Source organism: Pteropus medius, unplaced genomic scaffold (genome assembly GCF_902729225.1).
Source record: "Pteropus medius unplaced genomic scaffold, Ma_sr-lr_union100, whole genome shotgun sequence".
Classification (NCBI taxonomy): Eukaryota; Metazoa; Chordata; class Mammalia; order Chiroptera; family Pteropodidae; genus Pteropus; species Pteropus medius.
In genome coordinates, this window is record NW_024342473.1 from 7,313,666 (window position 1) to 7,334,151 (window position 20,486).

General features: G+C 36.2%; 1 long non-coding RNA gene across 1 annotated transcript in view; it reads right to left on the reverse strand.

Annotated features, from left to right (window-relative positions):
* Positions 1-19,699, reverse strand: part of LOC120604414 (uncharacterized) — a 228,966-nt gene extending 209,267 nt beyond the window's left edge. The window contains exon 1 of the long non-coding RNA XR_005653331.1: positions 19,562-19,699. This is a non-coding gene — a long non-coding RNA (uncharacterized LOC120604414). The remainder of the gene's footprint in view (positions 1-19,561) is intronic.
* Positions 19,700-20,486: the final 787 nt, after the last annotated feature.

The following is a 20,486-nucleotide window of genomic DNA, read 5'->3' on the forward strand; positions in this document are numbered from 1 at the left end:
CAAAATTGAGTGATGTATTGTTTAGGGATATATAAGTAGGTATAAAATAATGAAGAAAAGCAAGAGAATAATTAACACAAAGTAGAGGATAGTGATTATCTCTCGGTGGAGAAAGTAGGAGATGTTTATGACACAGTAATCTTCTAAGTTACTGGTAATATTCTATGTCTTTATCTAGGTGTTGGCTACACTATTGCTTATTTTAAATTATACACACATACTTTAAACACTTATGTGAATGATATTTGCTACAATTAAAAATCAAAAGGAAAGTATTGTAATGGAAGCTTCATTTGGGGCTGGCTTCTCCTGGAATGTTAACCAGATTAAATTTTTAACATTTTAAACTTGTATCTCTTGGAAATCAAAACCAAAGCAGGCAGGCTCTAAGCCTCAAATTTCAGACTAGCTGGATAAGTGTTTTTGCATGTGCTATCTACTTTGGTTATTTAAGTGACAGATTTTCTTTATCTTCCACAAGAAATTCATTTATGAAGCCCAAAGGCACAAAGCTGCATTTGACTAATAAAGCATTCTGTCTGTCTCATCTTGTTCCTTGATTATTTGCTACAATTGTACAACTCCTGGGAGGACAACTTTCCACTAGCACCTCTGTACACCAGCACAAGTATCTACTGCATTTTAGTGCAGGTTAATTTATATCAGACTTTAAACCAGTTGGGCCAACTCTGTAATTCACAGATCTGTGAGCACGCTCCTGAATAACTCCAACGAGCAGGAAAAAGAGGGAGAGAAAGAAAGCGAAAGAGAGAGAGACCTATTCAGACACAATAGGCAAATTATAGGTAGATAGTGGAAAAATAGAAAGATACATGCATAAGCAAATGAGAGAGAGAGAAAGAGACAATATTTGAGGGGATTTTTAATTGTATATTTTCATATTAGCTCTAGTATATAACAAACTAACTTAAAATCAATGTAACTTGAGTTATTGGATGCACCCATTCCTGTAACAAAGCTCTATCCCAGAAGTATTCAGTTATATGGATCAAGAAAACGTTATTTTCCTAAGGTACCTAAATTTTTTAAATTAAAAAAGTCCTTACTTTTGCACAGTATCACTAAAAACCATTGGATGCAGGGTGACATAGTGAAAAGTTTGTGGAATGCAACATACTAGCTTGAGAGGCTTATAAGAGTCACAGAAACAACTGCATTTTTGTTGCAGAGAAAAATCGAATCTGCAGTGATCTAGGCACTGAGCAGTTGGTGAGGGTGTGCAGCAGACATACATATTTAATGAGGAAAGTACAGCCAGATTTAAAATCACACTTCTCAGCCCCTCAATTAGAGAATTCTTTCAATATTTGTACACATAATATCTTCACTGCCAAATCAATAAAATGTGATTTTAATGTGGACATGTGTGGAGAATTTTCTGTTTCTCACATACCCTTCTTTGAACCGGTCAGTGGTTCCACCCTGGAATTGGGAAACCCAAATAGAGAATGTGGGCCCTCTTCCTTTCCTCCATGTTTTCTGAAGAGAATAGAAAACAGCTCCACCTAAGGAAAGAAAACTTAAAATGCCTCTGAAACAAAAGCTTGCTGAGATTGGCGAAGAGAGAAGAGGGAGAGGTATTAGGTTTGGCCAAGACTATCAATTAATGTAATCCAGATGTTAGTCTAAAATCTAGATAAGATTTTCTTGAAACCCCCATTCCATCACTTGTGGGAAGTCCAATGCTTTTCTCCAAATGTCTGTGAATTCTTGGGTCCTTTATGTGCTCAAAGTCACCTGCAGAATTCTTTCCAGTTTTGGATCATCTTCTCATCTTCCCATCAAGACAGGGATATCAACCACTTTTCATGATTTCCACACCAAAAAAAAAAAAAAGTAGAAGCAAACACAAAAAACCTTGTGAGTATGGCAGCCTGTTAATATAAAATGAACACAGTTGTTCTTTAAAGGCCTTTGTCATTCCTCCAAGTTGCTCCTCTCTCTCTCTATCCCTCACCCCATCTCCTCAGCCATGGCCCCATTCAGTTCAAGTACAGAGCCAGCCATCTATCTCTTTCATTGCATTGTCTACAGCTAACCCATATTTCTCAGTATTTACCCCTAAGAATTTGTCAAATGTTTTCCTATGCAAAGCAACCAAGAGGAATTTGGGGTTCAAGTGTAGGAAAATAAAGTTTTGTCACCACAATATGCAAAGAACTAACGAGGGTAGAAGTGTTCCCATTGGAGAACATATTCTTAGAGTCCCCAATCAATGGAATGTTTTATAGAGAAGTGGCGGCCCTCTGCTCTGTGGACTCAAGTCTGTGGACAATGCACCAGGAAAGGACAGAAAGGGAAGGTTCCCTGGCCAGAAGAACTGGAGCAGAGGAGATGCTAGACACCCAGACACCCAAAGACAGAAGAGCCCCTGTCTCTCCTTAGGGACTAAGAGTGATAATCAATTTTCTGAGACTTTCCGAAACTCTCTGTCTTCCTATGCAATCTGCAGGTCTAAGTTTATCTATTCTATTTTCTATTTATTAAATCTGTTTTTAAAATATCATTTGAGGCAGATGGTGGTAGGGAAGGAGGAGGGATAGCTTAAGCTTACCCCATGTTTAGATATATTTTTAAAAGGGTATTATCTTTCTTTATTATCCTCAGTGGTGCTCATCTCACCTTAAATTCATATGTCTAATGATGGGAAAAAAAAAACCCTTACATTTGTCAATTAAAGCTATCACCATCTCTTCTGTTGAGAGAGAAGGGCCTAGAAACCTAAGAAACACTTCTCTCCAGAGAATGAAAATGACGAAGGGGTAGCTTTCAGATTTTGCAGCAGATATAGTTAGTACACATCTCGTGAAAAGAAAGAAGAAAGGAGAAGGAGAGAAGAATGGCTCTGAAGCTACCAACCCATTTGGTCATCTGCTCACGGAAAGGCAAAGAAGGAGCGCAGCTGGCAGAGGGACACAACCCTCCCATGCCAGCTGTGGAGCCACTCAACAGGCAGTGCTCTGGAATTCAAGAAAAATTTCTCCCAATTCTAATTCAAACCAGTGCTAGGCTGGCCACCAGCTAGAGGGCTTTGTCACCAGGAGCAGGTAGTGCTAGGCCAACCAAAGAGACTCAAGTTGTTCCAATGATTTCTCCACCCAAAAACCCAGTATGGGTACAAAATCAAGTGTCCCAAAATGCTTAAAAGGATCAAAAGGACCAGGAAATGTTAAATACCAGAAATGAACTCAGAAACCATGCAGGCCAAATAGCTCATTTCAAATATGCCTTTCTGGGAGTACAAAGAAGGCAGAAGGGAGAAAGGTAGGCTTGGGAAGATTCAAAGAAGAGGAGGCATTAAGACTCCATCTTGGAGGATAAATAAGGGTTTGTCAGATGAACAAGGAGATAAGCAGGTGAAAACATCACAACAATATCAAACTAGCACCTCCCTGGATCTGCTCTATCCCAGCCTACCAGACTCTGAGTTCATCAGCCTATCCTGGGAATATCAAAGGAGGTCTCACAGTTTCCCTTCACTCATCTTTTGGCACTGCAGTGTCTGTCCATTCTTGCTATGCTACATAAACAATACAATACACGTAAAAAAGGAAATCATGACATTTACCAACAATGTTAGGTAATAGAACAAGATTGGTTTATTCTGTGACTTAATTCCAAATGAGCATTGATATATTCCAAGAAAGGACAAGTTACCTGCTTCCTCCAACCTCCCTGGTTCCAACCTCAGGATGGGGACTCCTGTCCTACGCCCCCATATGCCGGTTCACCACAGAGATTCTGGATGCTAGTTTCTTTTCCACCTCTTAGCTCTTCTCGCCAGCCCATGGAGGAGTACCAGCAACATAGGTGCAAATTTCCAATGAATATAGAATCTTCAAGTATGAAACTTTTTTAAAAGCACCAAAAATAAGTGAATACCTAAAGGCATAGAACTGTAAGTCCACAGACATGGATGCTAGTAACAACTCTAATCTAACCAAATGAGTGACTTTGACTCTCACACCCTCCCTGCGGCTTGGTGTGTACATCTGTAAAACAGGAAGGCTAACTGATCAACTCTGAGGCTTCACCAGGTCTAAAATTGGGTGGTTTCATGTTTCCATTATAAAAATGCTAAAAGTACTAACAACTTTGTTTGCCACCACCTACTGAACTTTGAATTTAATTCTCATCATTTCGTGTGATTCCAGGCCATTGGAATGTCATAAGAACATGTAAACATCTGAAATGATTGACCCCTCTTATTTCTTTTTACCAAGTCTTAAGACAAACACAATCCACAGCAACACAAGCATTCAAAATAGTTTTGACCTTTCTTCAGAAAATATTCTAATTATAAGCACACAGTGTAAGTACAATGCTTTTCTCATGTTGTCTTACTTGGGACGCCTCCCATAATTCAAGTTAGCAAGATACTTTGAAAATATACATATGTTGGAATTTGACTCAAAATAACTGCCTTTTATGGTTTACACTGACTACAAAGGGAGTTAACTGGTAAGATGTACGTGGTTTTGGGTGCCCTCTCTGTGCTTTTACAAGTGTTTTTTCTCTTTGATGATTTAAACCATATGTTGAGGTATTTAGAGGATTATTTTATCAGGAATCCTCTAGTTTGAAAGAAATACCGGGGCAGATCCCACAAGTTTATGCAAGATGTTATGCATATACACATACACACACACATACATTCACACACATACACACACAGACACACACACACACACACACACACACACACACACACACTGCACCTAAATCATTTTTTGTCCTCCAGCAGTAGGGCTGTCATATTGATAAATAGGACTTGTCACATTAATTTAATCTTGAATTGCTCTGAAACATAGTTTTGGTGCAAATATAAATTCTGTAGAGTAATGGAATGTGTTAAGACTTTAACAAATGAATGTTTAATGACTGTGAAAAAACATAAATAATGAGAAACAAAAGTTACAGGATTTAGTAAATTTATCCTCTAAGTTTGTAAAGCTTGTAAAATATTTAGAAGCAGCAATGTCATATAATACTTCAAATAATGTCCTTCAAAAGCATTTCTGGTGATAGACTCTGCCAAGGTTCTGATGGAGATCTTGCTACTAAATAAATTCAAAATATTGAGTGACTCTAAAACCTGCAAAACATACTCATTAACTGTTAGGTACTTTAACACAAGTAGCTGATGTGGCAATAGATTTCATCTCTTTTGCCAGTTCTGATTAACAAATAGTAAGCTCAAGAATGCTGTGTTGAGAAGGATCTGAGGCTGCATCTGGAATCTGAGTCTTGATTCATTGTTGATGTAGGCAGTGGGAAAGGGAGGCTAGAGTGGCTACATATGAGCTGCACATCTTCACACATCTCCACAGGCATCGATATCCTGAACCACTATGCATGGTGCTGGAAGCACAGTCCACCTCTCACACAGTTTTCATCATGTCACTATCCCCTTCCATAATTTAAAGTAGCTCCAAATTGCACTTCAGATCAAGTATAAGCATTATTTAAAGACTTATATCAACTGATTACATCTTCTAACTGCCCTACCTCCTTCCTTTCTCACCTTCCCAATTAGAGCCTCAATTGCTTTTCTATTGCTGCCCACTACATAACCCCTCCACGTGAGTCACTAGATCACCTCGTTGTTTCTCTATTGTCCTTAACTACTTCCACCTCCTTGCTTTACTCATGCCATCCCTCCTCCTTGGCCTACCTGCCTGCCAGTCTGGGCCAGTCACCTCCTCAAAGACTCAGGCTTACCATTCAAAAATCTTTTGGGACAGACAAATTTCCCATGCCCATGTTTAGCCTCATTTCTTCAGTCTTATTCTAGATATACTGAATTATCATACTCTTATTTTATGTTGATTTATAACCATTCTTTAATTATTTCAAGAGGGTTTTTTCCTTTCTTCTGTTAAAGTGGATGCACCATAATAATAAGTACAAAATCTAATTTTCTACACCCCCAACTGATGCTTCTTACTTGAATACTGCGTCATCTTATTGCTGTTATGATATACCAATAGGAGTCATGCATTATTTTTAAATATTCTATCTTTTCCTGTATTATGTGGAGAAGAAAAGAACAAAAGATAATAAGATTTTCTCTGTTCTTTCTATGCCCAGATAATGCCTTATTTGCATTATCTCATTCAGTGCTTATAACAGCCCTATGAGGAAGATATTATTTTTATTAATCCACATTTTCCAGGTGAGAAAATTAAGGCTAAAAGGAGTAAGAGACATGCTCAAGGTTACATAACTGATAAAAGTCTTTCAGTTGTTCCTCACTGTCCCCCTTTTTGACAAGGTTCAATGAAGGTAAACGCCATTTATTACAGAAGAAAGAAATTACTCCAACTAGACAGGTTCAGGATGTCGAAAGATCCAAATATTTTTGAATCCTCAGTTAACTAAGAACTCCTTTTTTATATAAACAAAGGAAGAAAATATGTCATCACATCACTTTATTGCAACTTCAATAGAGAAAAAGTTAATGCTATTGGGCGAACATTGCAAAAATTAGGCAACTACTTTTTTCCAATTTTTGTGGAAGCAGACAGAATGAATTCTTTTCCATCTACCATCTTCTCATATTGATATCAATCTTCTCAACTCTCATGTAAATAATCCTCTTTTTAATCTCCTTTTTATTGTCTTCCTTATGCATTCCTGGCACCCAAAACAAAAACAGTCAATCCCGACCCCTGGAAACCACTGATTTGATCTCTCTTCTTATAGGTTTCATTTCCAAAATAAATCTTATATAAATAAAATCATGCAGTATGGGAGGCTTTTTAGTTTCATCAGTGAAAACTAATATAAGTCGCTGCTTCTTCTGCTTGTGATATGTTCATATTTCTTTCTTAACTGCAAAGGGAAATGAGGGAATTTCATGGGGTGATAGAAATGTTCTGTATCTTCATAGTGGAGGTAGTTACACAAGTGTATTCATTTGTCAAAACTCACTGAACTGTATACCTAAAAAGGATGAATTTCACTCTATGTAATTGTACCCCTCTGTAGTTGGTTTAAAAATAAAATAAAAAGCTTTCAATAATTTGAAACATAAAATCTAACAGTAATAAAAGAATGTAGATTATGTCTGTACATGGATATATATAATTTCCCTATTACAATATGTATTTAATAGTAATCTAGTATATGGCTGTTATTTTTTATCGCAAAGAATTTAAGAGCGGCAAGAGCATTATATTAGACTGACACAAGCTTTTATGGAATTGAGAGGTTTTCCCTCAAAAATGTCAAGATCACCCAGCCTGAACCTTTTTGCCTGCAGTGAAACCACTGGTTGGAATGTCAGTAAAATGTTGGTATGATAGCTTCTTCTTGGAGGAGTTGGCCTCTGCCAACACCTCTTCCAATTGCAGTACATTTGTAATTAACAAGACAGATGAGTTCTCTCAATCTAGACTTCCAAGTCCGACCAGACAATGTATCCAGGAGTCTTTTAACATAGAAACCCTCCCTCCCCCCCAAAACTTACAAACCTAATAACCCAGTTAAAATATTAAACTTCTGACCTGTTAAAAAAAGGAAATGAAGGGCCAAATATTGCAAAGTATCAGTACACTACATATCGGAAACAAATTACTTTAACTTAATTTATTATCATTATAATATTACAATCTTACAGTTTCCAGGGATTATATTACCCAGAATGTTCACAAAGAGAAAAGTTAAATCAAACCTTTCATTTTCTTCAAGTGAGATTTAAAAATTGCATATATGTTAAAAATGTACACATTATTACTAATAATAAAAACACACTGTACTTACTAATGAATTTGATGAAAATACACTTAACTTCTCAGTATATTTTTAGACAAATTCCTCTTTTGGACTTTTATTATCCTTTTTGTAATCTTAATCATATTTATCTGCTTAGTCACTATAAAATTGTGAAAGTTATATTAACCTATCTTAATTTCGTGGTAAGGGATTTTAAGTATTGTAGTCTATAAATTGGTTCTGAAAAAAAAAACAGAAATAAACTGTGATCATTGCCTAATTAAAGTAGCTCCTTACCAAATGCAGAATGATGTGACTTTGTAAGTGGTTTGGGGTTTGTTCGGTTTTTTTTTTTTTTTTGAAGGTGAAGGTGGTTGTTTGTTTTTAATGAATTTATTTTTTTTAATAAGCTTGCGGGGTTTTTTATAAGCTTGGTTTTTGTTTTGTTCTGTTTTGTTTTAAAGAGTTCACATATGAGACAGATGATACGGTATTTCTTTCTCTGTCTGACTCATTTCACTTAGCATAATGCCCATATTGTCACAAATCAAAAGATCTTCTTTTATGGCTGAATAACATTTCATTATGTATATAATTATGATTAAATGTAATTATAATTAATATATAATCTATATATATCCATTAATCCATTAATGGATACTTAGGTTGTTTCCATATCTTGGCTACCATATATAATGCTTCTATGAACATGGGGGTGCATAGCTTTCAAGTTAGTGTTTTTGTTTTCAGAAGTGAAATTGCTGGATTATATGATAGCTCTATTTTTAATTTTTTGAAGAATCTCCATACTGTTTTCCATAGTGCCTGCACCAATTTACAATCCCACCAGCAGTGCACAAGGGTTCCCTTTTCTCCACATCCTTGTCAAACTTGTTATTTCTAGTCTTTTTGATAATAGCCATTTACTGGTATGAGGTGAAATCTCATGGTACTTTTGATTTGCATTTCCCTGATGATTAATGATGTAGAGCGTCTTTTCCTGGACCTGTTGGTCTTCTTTGGAAAATGTCAGAAGCTTCTGCCCATTTTTTAATCAGATTGCTAGGGTTTTTTTGCTATTGAGTTATATATATTTTGGATGTTATATATTACATATTTTGGATGTTAGCCCCTTATGAGATATATGATTTGCAAATATCTTTGCCAGTCAGTAGGTTGCCTTTTCATTTGTTGATAGTTTCCTTTGCTGTGAAGAAGCTTTTTTGTTTAATGTTGTCCCACTTGCTTTCGCTTTTGGTGTCTGGTTCAAAAAATCATCATCAAGACCTATGTTAAGGAGCTTACTGACTATGTTTTCTTCTAGGGCTTTTACATTCAAGTCCTTAATTCATTTTGAGTTAATTTTTGTGTATGGTATACGATAGTGGTCCAGTTTCATTATTGTTTGCATGTGCTATACCATTTTCCCAATAACATTTATTGAAGAGATTATCCTTTTTTCATTATATATTCTTGGCTCCTTTGTTGTAAATGAATTGACCATATATGCATGGGTTGATTTCTGGGCTCTCTATTCTGTTCCATTGATCTATGTGTCTGTTTTTATGACAATACCATACCTTTTTTTATTACTATAGCTTTGAAATCACAGAGCATGATGCTCCAGCTTTGTTCTTCTTTCCAAGATTGCTTTGGCTCTTTGGGGTCTCTTACAGTTCCATGCAAATTTTAAGATTGTTTATTCTATTTCTGTGAAGAATGTCACTGGAATTTTTATACGGATTGCATTGAATCTATATATTGCTTTGGGCAATATGGACACTTTAACTAGCACAGAATATCTTTCCATTTATTTGCATCTTCTTTAATTTCTTTCATTAATATCTTGCAGTTTTCAATATACAAATCTTTCACTGCCATCTTGATTAAATTTATTCCTAGGTATTTTATTCTTTTTGAAAATATTATAAATGTAATTGTTTTTCAATTTCCATGAGCAAAGGGATTACTAACAAAGAGATGAAATCAATAATCAAAAACCTTCCAAAATATAAAAGTCTAGGACCAGATAGCTTCACTGGTGAATTCTACTAAATATTTGAAGAATTAGTACCAATCTTTCTTAAACTCTTCCCAAAAATAAAACTTTTATAAATTTTATAGTAAGAAATTTTAAATATTTCAGGCTATAAATTGATTCTGGAGAACAGAAAAAAACTGTGATCATCACCTAATTAAACCAGCTCCTGGCTAAATGCATATTGGTCTGACTTTATATATGTTTTTAATTCTGCTATTTCAACAGAAAATAGAATACAAACAAGAAAAAGGCAACTACTTAATGGACTTGTGACTTCACTTTTAAATTAGGTTTTGTTTTATTTTGTTTTAAGTAACAAAAAAGCAAACAAAAGCACTAGCCTATGAGTTTAAATGCCATTTGTATATAACAGTGAGCATAAAAATATAAAATTATTTTCAAATCGTAGTCTCAGTAAATAGTCACCTTATTCGCCCCTCCTCAAAATTCTAAACAAATTCTTTAATAACAATTAGCTTCAGATATTGTTAGGTTATGGGGACGAATAATGTACCACCTAGAAAAAGATAGTTCACCAAAGGAATTTAGTGATTGAGGTTGAAACATGTCCACAAATGTTAAAAAATCAGTCTTCTTAAAGAGCGTGTACTGAAAATTGATGGGCTGAGAAAAGAGAAAGAATTGAGAATCTTTTTGAGTTTCTAAGTCTTGTTAATAGGTACCATTTTCTAAAATGTTTCATTACGTTGCTTCCAATGCACACCTTTAGAACCTTTAGTATCATGTTTTTGATCCTTTCAATATTATGCTTCACAATGGGGGCAAATAACTATAGAAAAAGTTTTTTTAAATTCTTTGTTTAAAAGTTTTTTTTTAACTATCTTCAAAATGGAGTCAACAGATAACCCACAAAGTCATTGTAAAGATTAAATAACACATGTAAAGCTCTTAAAATAGTACCTAGAATACAGTGAGCACTCTGAAAGTGTTTGCTATTATTGTTGTTGTTGTTGTTGCTGTTGTTTTAATAGTAGCTACAGTTCTTAGAGTATCTACTATTTTCCAAGCACTAACATATTTTAATTTTCTTAAACTCTGCAAAGTAATAAGCTATCACTACTTTACAGATGTAAAAAGTGAGTTTAAGAGTTAAAATAACTTGTTCAAAGACACATCAATCTAGACAAAGTCTGAATTTATATCAAGATCTTTCTAACATTGAAGTCTGAGCTCCATCTACTTTACGACTCTAACAACATGATTCTCTTCATCTTTATCTTCACACATTTAAGAACCATGATTTTCTCTACACAAAATACTGCAATAAAGCATGATTATGAAAAAGGCAACATTTAAAGTCTTGGAATACAGCTTTTAAGTTCCACTAAGAATATTTATTCCTCATGAGTCAGATAATTAATCTTGTAACATCTCTAATCAAAGCATGTGCTGGCCTCAGTATGTGTTTAGGTGAATATTTAAAGGTTTTTTTAATATTAAATAAATGTTAAAACCTAGTTAAAAGTGTGTTCTAGTCATTAGCAGAATAATTATTCAGAATCATCATAGATTAGTAGATCCATAAGCAACTGATCAGAGGTAAAATGTTCTATTCTGAAGAAGAAATTAAGGTTTCCCTAATTCTTTCCCATCAGTATTGTGGCAGTTTACTTTCGACCTTTTCTGTAAGGCTCTCAGGAAAAGTACATAATTACTGCTTATAACCCACTCTTGCTTTTCTCACAGCATTTATTTCCTATACTACACATAGAGCATGATTTAAATTTTTCTTGAATTACTTTTTTGTTTATATATCTTATTTTCTCAGTGAGTGAAACAGTAGGCCAACTATCATATTCTTTTTTCTTTTTTCCTCAAATTAGATCTCAAAGCACATTTTTAAGTGCAATTAAAATTAACTAAACTCTAAATAGAAGATAGTCCTTACCACCACATCACTGTGCTCATAAATATTAATCCACATAGACTGTCCTCTTAAAGGCACAGAAACCATTGAAACTAATGGAGATTGGCCAGTAAAGCACAAAACAGGACAGAGAAGCAGATACTTTAATGTGCTACAATGGACTCATGGACAACTCTCAAAAGACACAAAGACACAGAGTCAAATTGTTCAATACTGACCAAAAGAATCGGATCTTTTTGCTTGCTGGCCAATATATCCAAGATTTTTGCAAAAAGAAGAAAACAACACTATTTGTAATAAAAACAGTTTATCCCCAGGATAATTTCTTTCTCAATGGTTTGAGTTTTCCAAGTCAAATCAGCTGAAATAGAAAGTTATTAAATGGCTGTAATTCATGACTAATTACCTGGGTAATTTATGGTTTGTAGTCCAAGAGTTCAAAATGAGAAGGGTAAGCAACTATACTTCCATCCAAAATGTGTGTGGGGATAAGGAGATAAATGAGGAGTTGTACTACCAGTGTCACTAGGCCAGGGATCATCATGGTATGAAATGTGCACGTTGCCAGTTAGCATACACTGTTAAAGGTGCAAATTTCTGAATGTAGTCACTGTGGGCATCTGGACTTGAATCTGACACGTTAGCATGTAGTTGTGTATCTCCAATCAGTATAGTGTTTTATCCTGACATCTTTCAGCACACTCATTAAGGAAGGGAAGGCGACTACATGTGGTCACCAGATTCTTTTTCGTTTCCGAAAGAAAGCCGCATCCTTTAATTACCCCTTACCATCTTATTGCTCCAATTATTACTGCAACTTTGAAATAATTCCTATTTGACATAGGCTTTTTAATCAAGAATAAACAAGACCACACACTCACTTGATTGATACATTAAAAACATATGTCTATTATGATAAATACTCTCACAGAAAAAAAAAAAAGTTTAGTGAAAAGCCAAAGGCCAAACTAAGTGATGGAACCAGACTCACCTCTAAACCATTTATCATTTTTCCTTCTGGCTATCAAACCTTTATTGTGCTGAACAGGATGTCGATAATGTGTGTGCTTTCTGTCAGAATATCTCAATTTGGTCTAGAAGTTTCAGGGTATGATTCTGATCTCAACTTTGTTATATTCTAAGAGTAAGAATCATTGAACCAAAAAGAAGAGAAATTGAGTTGTGACATAAAATTTGTAAAATTTAAAATTTAGGACCTGATAAGCAAATCTGCAGCTAGATATCACTGACCTTTTTAATTTTCCCATTTGCAATTTTCTAAGCTTAACCAGATGATATTGAAGAGCAATTTAACAAAAGAAAATTCTAAATATAGAATGGAGAATTTCAATGCCTGACATTAAATTATCAACATGTGAAACATGTGAAAAATAATAGATAGATTGACATCTACTGGGCACAGTCCACAGATATAATATGTTTGTACCAAAGCACATAAGTGAGAGCAGTGTGAGATCCAGCAGCACAGAATGACACAGAAGAATCTAAAATACAAGAAGCAAAAAGGAAGAAATAAAGAGGAAAAGAAATAAAAGAAAAAAGAAAATAATAGAACACAGAAAAATAGCAGAACTAAAAGTGGAATCACTAACCATACGAGAGAGAAAAAAGATCAGTCGGAAAGTTTGAAAACAGCATTTTATTTTGTGAATCTAACAAGGTTGCAAGGTTTTCAGCAGAGTTTTGGTTGGGGATTTATGTTTTCTTTTGTCTTTTATTTCAGATATTATGGAAGATTGAAGAAATTCTAGACTTCTAGCCCAAGAAACTAAAAATTGATGAGGCCACTCATTGGGATGGATAAATCAAATTATAAGAGAGCCATTTAGAAGAGAAAGAGCCATGATACCTCAAAGCGATATGGTTGGCAGCTGTGGGGATTGTGTAATTCACCTACATCAGAGCTGGAAGCATAATTTGGAGGCATAAATCCTCACTGGGAGAGGATTTTTGCAGTTACGAGAATGAATAAGTGTGCCATAGGTCTCTTGCAACAAATATTTGTTAGAATAAACTGAATGAAAAGGAGTGGCTAAAAAATAAACAAGAGCATGGAGCTAAGAACAGAACCTTCGAAGACGCCCTCAGCAGTAAAATTAAGTGAACCAAAGAGACCGAAAAACAATTGCAATAAAAGGATAGAGGTGAAATGGGAAGGTATGGTGTCAAGAAAGCCAAAATTAAAACATATTTAAAAGACATGGTCACATTATCAAATGAAAAGAAGCAATATAAGAACATTTAGTTATACCTGTTCGGGGAAAATGCAATTTTCAAAATGTTCTCTGAAAGGAATATGATCCTTAAAATTTTCTGAAAACTATAGCTGAGACTTACAAGCTGAAGCAATTTATGGTATTAAAAAAAAAAAAAACAACCAAGTATGCAAATAAAGCTAAAGCCAATTTCAGCTAAGAAAAGAAATTTAATATTGTTGAGTAAGGCACAACAGAAACAAAAGAAAGAAAAAAGTTCCTCTAATGGGAAAAAATCACTAGGGCTTTGATAAACACAGTGACATCATGCTGCTGCACGTTTATTCTTTCTTTTGCTTTCTCAGAAGAAAATAAACCAGCGTTTCCCCAAAGTACAAGGAAACAAAGACCTTCCCTGTGTATATTTAGAAGTTGTTTCACAAAATACTATGAGTCTTAACCTAGGATTCTTGAGTGTTGGGCTTCAGTAGATCTGTTATTCCCTTATATTTCATTCCATTCTCGCTATTCATGTGTGAAAGAAGGTACATGGCTTCCATCTGATTCTCAAAGAACTTGTTACCCTCCAAAAGTTAAGAACAACTGTTCTAGAGAAAGTACTATGTTTTGGCCAGTTGGGGAAAAGGTTTAAAGGCGTTTTGATGGCCAGTTGAGCTGACATCAGTGCATTCTTATTCATACTTACCACTTTTCTTTCCGCCTCAATAGAAGTATTGCTCTCCTCTTAGTCTTTCCCTGTGCTTTAAATCTCACCTCTCCCCTGTTTCTTCTCAGTCTCCTTTGCCCATAAATATTGTAATTCCTGGGACTCCATGGCCACTCCCATTCTTATCTTGCTTTATATATTCTATCTGGCTGATCTGTATTATATCTGACTCTAACAAATTTCTACAGGATGGTTTTAAAGTCTGGAAACATAGATGAATACACAAGAAATGATTTATTGATACTATATTATAACACATGACAAATTATCATTATCTATGTTTTCAGAATTTATAGTCATCCTGTATATATTTATGGTTTCCAAATTAATCTCAAACCAAGAAGTCATTCTTGAGCTGGATTTTCAGACTACGGGCTCTCTATAGCACACCTCTATTTGGCATCCTCCAGACACTTCTCACATAACATGTCCAACAGCACCTCCTCTTGCGTCTCTATCTTAGGGAATGGTATCTCTATTCTTACTCAATTCCCAAAGCACAAACCCAGGAATTACCCTCCGTACTCTTCAGATTTCTGAGAGTTATCCTCAGCAGCTCCCTCTTCTTCACCATTTCTCTTTCCAACTGATCATCAATCCTATGTACTCTGCTTTATAAACACTTTCAAATCTTCCCCCACCCCAATCCATCTCCACTGATATTGTCTTAGTTCAAGCACTTGTGATTTCTTGCCTAAACTCTTATATTAGAACCTCTCTACTGGCCTTCTTACCTCTAGTCTCAACCAATACCTCCTTTCAACCAATACCTCCTTTCAACCAATACCTCCTCCCAAGAATTTTCCTAAAATAAGAATCCAATTGTGATAATCTTTACTTCAAACTCTTCCATAGTTCCAAATGCTAAACAATATTACCCAAAGTTATTGGCCTCATATATAAGGACTTCACCTTCATCTCTTTGGTGCTACAGCCACATCCCCTAATTTGACCTTCCTCAAATATGCCTTGATGCCTCTGCTTGTGTTCCCCCACGCCCACCCCCCACCCCATCCCACATCTGCTGATATCCACCAATGATGAGCTTCTATTAATCCATCAAGGCTCAGCTCCAGATCCCCTCGACCTATCCCTTTTCTGGTGGGGCTAGGACTCTCAGCAGGTTATCAGGACTGGGAACTAGGGAAAAAAGGTGGATTTTGCTTCAAAATCCAAGTTAAGGGGAGCTTGGTGTCAGGGACACAGCTAAACTTGGAGCAAAGCCAAAGCCAAAGACATTCCAGCAGCAATGTCTTGAAGTTAAGTAATAGGAATATTGAGCTAGCGCCCCTGAAAATCCCACCAAGGATGGCAATGACCCAGAGTCCTAGGGAGAGCAGAGTGAAGCTATCTATGATGTTGTCTTAGCATTAGAAAGAATGCTGTGACCAAAGAGGTGGGCAGGCCCTGACAATGTCTGTGCAATACTGCATTTAGAAAATTTGAACATTGATTTTCTTAGGCATGCAAGCCCAATTTTATTTCTTTTAATAAGATACTTTTCTATTGGCACTTTTTTCTAATAAAACCTTAGCTATTCCAAAGAAACATGGGATTTTTCCTTTTTCACAGTAAGGTAAGTAACAATAAATAAAATCAAGCTAAAAAATCTTTTCATTAAGAAAAATAATTAAGATAAAAATTAGGATTGGGGTTGGGGGAGGTAGACGAGGTAAAATATGTGGTGACAGAAAGAAATCTAACTATGGGAGGTGAACACACAGTGTAAATATATATATGCCTTACTGTTAAAAAAATTAGGATTAAAAATGTTTTCCTTCTTACATCTTAGTTTTAAAACTTAGAAATAAAACTCTGACAAAACAGTATCACTGGATTCCTTCAAGAAGCATAAAGTCAAAACTGTTAAACCAGAATTAGAGCACTCTTTATTTAGTCATTTTATACTCCAGGTTTGGGCAGTGGCAATTCAAGACTGCTGTAGGAGATAAGGGGGGGTCATCTGGAGGTCAGGAAGGTGACTTTATATGTTGAGGTTCAGGTCAAATTTTACTTGAAAAAAACAAAAACAGTTTTGAGGCTAAATTTAAGTTTTTAAATGACCCATCAAATACAAGCCTATAGAAGTTAAAGAAAATTCCAAACATACCTCTAGTTGGTGGCAGACATTTGATGACACAATAGGTAACTAAGTAAAAAAATATTTACACATACTCTAGGAGTTTTCAGTTAACAATAGAAAATCAATGCCCCAATGCCTATGTTCATAAAACCCACAGAGTAGTATAAAAATATTAAACAGAGAGGAAAAAATATTAAACAGTATAAAAATATTAAACAGACAGGAAAAAATATGGCATAGATGATAGAGGCTCTGTTCATCCCTCTGGTGACCAAATCAAAGTTGTGACGAAAACAAAGAGCAAGCAGCAAGGAAAAATTGCCTGAGATCTAGATGAACAAGCCATACAAATAGGGAGAGATCCAAGAAATAACCTTCCAATGGCAGAAGTTAGGATGGGGCGAGGATGCGGGGCTGCCGGGTCTCAAGCGGCTGAGTGCAAAGGAGGCTGCAGCAGCGGAAGTGGCAGAAGCCTCTTAAAGGGGCCACTTCCGTGAGCAGATTTTCACAGTGATGGATCTGCTCGCTCTAGGCACCAGTGCCAATTCGGCTGCACGCAAGGGTCACCAAGGACTTACAGGGAGACATTGTCGGAGTGATGGCCGAGGTGAGACTCCCACTATACAAAAGTGCTTGTGACATTATTGTTCCCTTTTGAGCCCTCCCCGCTCCCAGTGCACGGACACAGCACTGCCATAGCCTAGATGTCGTAAACAGGATAACAGAGGTCACTCTGCCCAGAGGATTCCCTGAAAACCTGCTTCCCACAATTCGTGGCCCCACCCAACCACATCCAGGTATTCTTCAGCGAGTCAGGTGCTCTTTGCTGAGCAGTGCCTAGATTCACACTGGAGGCAGTCGGCCTCAGTTCTGGTGTGGCTTTTTGAGGAGCCATCTCTGAGACAGCAAAGCCTATGGATTTGCTGAATCTTAACAGGATGTCCCAGAGGGGTAGAAGCTTGGACTAAGTTTGGCCTACAGCTGAACCACTCTCAGGACTGTGCCACTGGACAGTTACTTCACAAATCCACACTAATAAGACCGGGAGACTTAGGAGCTTTGCTTAGTACATAGAAACAGACACGAAAAAGCAGCCAAAAATGGGAAGACAAAGAAGCAGAAACCATGTGAGAGAACATCCAGATATAATGGAGTCAAGTAATCTAACAGATACAGAGCTCAAAACACTAGTTATAAAGATGCTCAATGAACTTTTGGGAAATGTAAATAAATTCAGCGAGAACTTCAACAAAGAGATAAAAAACATAAAAATGGAAATGGAAATTATAAAAGAGAACCAGTCTGAAATGAGGAACACATTATCTGAGATGAGAAGTATATTAAATGGAATAAACAAAGAAATAAACAAAGTGAATAAAGAAAAGGATCAAATGACCTATCTAGAGGACAGGAAAGCCAAGGACACTCAATCAGAATGGCAAGAAAAAAGATGCCAAGACTATCAAAATAATTTAAGGAGCATATGGGATACTATTAAGGGTCCAAATATTCATCCGATAGGCATACTTGAAGAAATACAAGATGTTGAACAGCTGTTTGAAGAAATAACAATAGAAAACTTCCCTAACCTGGTGATGGAAATGGACATAAAACCCCAAGAAGCTCAGAGAATCCCAAAAACCAGGGATCCAAAGAGGCCCACACCAAGACACATCATAATTAAAATGTCAAAGGTTAAATACAAAGAAAGAATCTTAAAAGCAGCAAGAAAAAATCAGATAGTTACCTACAAGGGAACAGCTGATTTCTCAAAAGAAACTACGCAGGGCAGAAGGGCATGGCACAAAATATTTGACATAGTGAAGACCCAGGATCTACAACCAAGAATACTTTATCCAGCAAAGCTATTATTTAGAGTTGAAGGACAGATAAAGAGCTTCTCAGACAAAAAATAAGCTAAAGGAATTTATCACCACCAAGCCAGTATTATAGGAAATGTTGGAGGAACTTCTTTAAGAAGAAAAAACATGTATCAAAAACAGGACTAAAGAATAGTAACAACTACATTCCTATCAATAAGTACCTCAAATGGAAAAGAATTAAGTGCTCCAACTAAAAGATAGTGTGGATGAATGGACAGGAGAACAAGACCCCTATATATGCTGCCTACAATCGACTCACTTCAGATTAAAAGACACACACAGACTAAAAGGAAGGGGATGGAAAAAGATATTGCTTTGATGGACCTAGAAGGTATTTAAGTCAGACAGAGAAAGATAAATACTACATGATTTCACTTAGATGTGGAATCTAAGGAATAAAAACAACAAACTAATCAAAAACAGACTCACAAATATAGTGGACAATTTGGTGATGGACAGAGGGGAGGAGGGTTGGGGGGCTGGGATAATGGGGTGAAGGGTTAAAGAAGTACAAATTAGTAGCTAATGGATGGTCATAGGGATGGGGAGCATAGCATAGGGAATGCAGTTAGCATTAATATGTTGGCTAGGTGGGGGTCAGGGGAAAGAAGGAGCAATTGGGGAGATCATTTTATGAACTATATAGATGTCTAACCAAGGTACTGTATACTTGAAACTAATTAAAATAAATAAATTTAAAATATATATATATTAAAGAAAGACATGACTGGATAGGTATATATGTCTATATAGATCAAAGTCAGTATTTTCAGCTTTATACATTGAAAAATATCTCAAAAAAATGTGACAAATGATCCTATCTTTATAAAACTTAAAAACTGTTTGAGCAGAGCAGATTAGTGATGGTATGGTCAAGAAAACCAAAGCCATTCTGTATATTTGAAACAAAATAGAATTGGAACAGTGACTTGGTCACGTAGATGAGGGAAAAGCTGAGAATCCAAATAAAGAGTGGTGAGACTTACCCAAGATGAGCAAAACCAGGAAGATGCCACCACTCCTTTGGCTGGACAGTCAACAGGAAGAAGTAGTAATCCCACAGTCCATCCAGTGGGAGCTGAGCCAGGAAGGGTGTTTCCAGCAGAGATTGGGTCCACAGTGGGTAAGACTGCCCAGTGGGTCCTAAAATTCTGGAGGAGATTCAGTCATTACTCCTTCCAAAAACCACAAAAGACTTCCTTTTAGGGTAAGAGAAAGTCAAGTTAAATTAGGAAGTGACTCTTCTCTAACTCCACCCGAGCTCTCTCATTCTGGTTTTTTGCTTGCAATCTGATTCATCTTCCTCACCCCCCAGAGGCACCTCTGAGAGGAGAGAACTTTTCCAGCCCACTCTTCAAAGAAAGGAAGCAGTCCAACAATGCTGATATGAGCCAACGACCCATATCCTTTGGGGTTAAGGAAAACGGCACAAGGAGTGAGCCATCATAAGACAAAGTGACGCAGAGAGCATACTTCCTGAGCATAATGAAAACACCAAGGTTAAAGATGATGAGTAACTGCAGTCAAATCACCTTCCAAGTTTTACTTTGCTTAATTAATCCTTTCTTTACTCTCTGACATTCAGTGGACTCTTAAAGGAACATTTTAAACCTATACAGTCAGTTGCCTCCTTCGAGCCAGCAAAAGCATAATCCAGAAAGACAGGAAACAAAGAAGTCAACTCTGCTCTACCAGTGAGATATTTCTGGAAACCCACTATTTTTTACATCTATTCCTTAAGAGCTGGGGATAATACCAGAGAGGGTCTCTGAATTTGAATTTACCATTTGAGGGGAATATGTAACAAGGGATCACTGATTCCCCTTTCAAGGTCACCCTGATATGTGGAGGCTTTCCATCATTCCAGAATCTGATTCATTTTAGTACATTGCTTTGTTACAGTGTCAGCTA